This window comes from Otolemur garnettii, unplaced genomic scaffold (assembly GCF_000181295.1).
Source record: "Otolemur garnettii isolate 467f Iridium unplaced genomic scaffold, OtoGar3 scaffold00245, whole genome shotgun sequence".
In the NCBI taxonomy this organism is placed as follows: Eukaryota; Metazoa; Chordata; class Mammalia; order Primates; family Galagidae; genus Otolemur; species Otolemur garnettii.
The window spans coordinates 690,725-693,326 of NW_003852640.1; the positions used below are offsets into that span (position 1 = coordinate 690,725).

General features: G+C 44.0%; 1 protein-coding gene across 7 annotated transcripts in view; it reads right to left on the reverse strand.

The window, feature by feature from the left end:
- Positions 1–2,602, reverse strand: part of MROH1 (maestro heat like repeat family member 1) — a 70,035-nt gene that overhangs the window by 59,409 nt on the left and 8,024 nt on the right. The window contains exons 2-3 of one of the 7 annotated variants that reach the window (XM_023508369.1): positions 534–652; positions 99–229 (exon numbers count right to left, since the gene is read on the reverse strand). The exons of 5 other annotated variants lie outside the window; for them this stretch is intronic. The gene's annotated coding sequence lies outside the window, so the exon portion shown is untranslated. The remainder of the gene's footprint in view (positions 1–98; positions 230–533; positions 653–2,602) is intronic. One more of the 7 variants, XM_023508368.1, reaches the window with a different exon arrangement.

Sequence of the window (2,602 nt, forward strand, 5' to 3'; positions counted from 1 at the left end):
AAAAAAAAAAAAAAGACCTGGGCAAGACATAAGAAACCACAGTTCTCAGGATAACAGACGTCAGAAAACAAAGGATCATCAGCAAGGCCCCTGCTCACCTCCTAGAGAGAACGTCCAGGCCTGGGTTTGGTGGTACATCTCAGTGAGGACACAGAGCTGGGAGGCACCACGGCATCTGGGGTCTGCAGGCTGCAGCACCAAAGAGTTGCCCAGAGAAAACTCCGGAGAACTGCAGAGGTCCCCGGAAACTTGGGAGTTACTGCTTGGTGGCAGGGTAGCAGAGTAATAGCCCCTAAGATGCTCCTGCCCTAATACCCAGAACCTAAGACTATGTTCCCTCATATGGCATGAGGAATTCAGCAGGTAAGATTAAGGGCACAGATCTTGAGGTTGGAGATTATCCAAGATTATCCAGATGAGACTAATCTAATCACATAAGTCCTTAAAAGCAGAGAACATTCCCACTGGGGTAAGGAGAAGAGACTGGAAAAGGGAGGAGGAGAAATCTGAGGCATGAGAAGGACTCAACTCACCACTGCAGCCTCTGAAGACCAAGGAAGGTCCTGAAACGAGGAATGTGGGTGGCTCAGTTTACAGCCCTAAGCTTATAGCTGGGCAGAAGAAGTTGAGGCTTTGGTCATACTGCCAACATCTGAAAGAGCAGAAAACAGACTCTGCCCAGAGCCACCAGCAAGGACTGCAATCCTACCAATACCTGGATTTTAGCCCAGAGAGACTCATGTCAGACTTCTGACTTCAAGAACTTTAAGATAATAAATCTATATTATTGAAGCCACTAAGTTTGCAATAATTTACTATAGTAGCCCTAGAAAACTAATACAAACACCACATGTGAGAAGCTAAGGGCAGGCTGGGCGCAGTGGCTCACACCTATAATCTCAGCACTCTGGGAGGCCAAAGCAGGTGGATTGCCTGAGCTCATGAGTTTCAGATCAGCCTGAGCAAAAGTGAAACCCTCTCTCTACCAAGAAAAAAGAAAAAATAGAAAAACTAAGGGAAGAGGATCACTTGAGCCCAAGAGTTGGAGGTTGCTGTGAACTATGATGCCACAGCATTCAACCCAGGGTGACAGCTTGAGGCTGTCTCAAAAAACACAAAAAAAGAGAGAGAGAGAAAGAAAAAAGAAAGTACCATAGCTCATGGGGCTCCAGGCAGCACACTCAGAGGGACTGCTTGTCAACAGTGAAACAAAATTGGGCCTAGACTAAATGTTCTGGTTTCCCCTAAGCTAAAAGTGAGGACCGAGGGGACCAAATTGTTCCCAAAGGAACATAGCCATATCTCAATACAAAGCTCAAGAATAATAATAGGAATCCAAAAAGAACCAGCATCAACAAGATAAAAAAGAATAATATCTGGCATCCAAGCAAAAATTACTAAACAAATGGCAGTGCCCATAGCTCAGTGGGTAGGGTGCTAGTCACATACACCAAGGCTGGGGGGTTTGAATCCAGTCCGTGCCAGCTAAAACAGTGACAACTGCAACAACAAAAGAATAGCCGAGTGTTGTGGTGGGTGCCTGTAGTCCTAACTACTTGGGAGGCTGAGGCATGAGAATTGCTTAAGCCCAGGAGTTTGAGGTTGCTCTGAGCTGTAACGTCACAGCACTCTACCCAGGGCAACAGCTTGAGCCTCTGTCTCAAAAAAAAAAAAAAAAGTAGCCAGGCATCGTGGTAGGCACTTATAGTCCCAGCTACTTGAGAGGCTGAGATAAGAGAATCACTTAAGCCCAAGCATTTAAGGTTGCTGTGAGCTGTGACACCACCACACTCTACCAAGCTGCGACTCTACCGGGGGCACCAAAGTGAGACTCTGTCTCAAAAAAAGTAATAAACTCAACCAAGCATACTATTCTAAAAAACAAAAACAAAAACACACAGACAATGTAACCTAACTATAGGAAAAGAAGGGAACCTCTTCCACAGGGAAGCATCTGTGGAAACATAGTCAGCACTCATAGCTGCCCCTGAACAGTACCAGCTGAACCGTCTGGGTCCACTTATGCAGTGTTTTTTTTTTTTTTTTTAAGAGTCAAGAGTTCATTCTGTCGCCCTCAGTAGAGTTCTGTGGCATCACAGCTTACAACAACCTCCAATTCCTGGGTTTAGGCGATTCTCTTGCTTCAGCCTCCTGAGTAGCTGGGACCACAGGCGCCCAACACAACACTCGGCTATTTTTTCTGTTGTTCCTGCAGTTTGGCCGGAGCTGAGTTTGAACTTACCACCCTCCCTTGGTATGTGGGGCCGACACCCTACTCACAGAGCCACAGGTGCCGCCCCCACTTACACAGTGTTTTTCATTAAATATATTGGAAAATTTTTTTGAGATTTGCAACAATTTAAAAATATCACAGACAAACTGGTAGTCTAGAAATATAAAAAATACTAAGAAAATGTTAGGTATTTCAGAAAGCACAAAATATATGTAGATACTTGTCTATCTTACCATTTACTACCATAAAATATTCACAAATCTATAAAAAGTTAAAATTTATCAAAACTTAGGGCACATGCTTATAGATCACAAATGGCACCATTTTCTTTTTTTTTTTTTTTTTTTTTTTTTGAGACAGAGCCTCAAG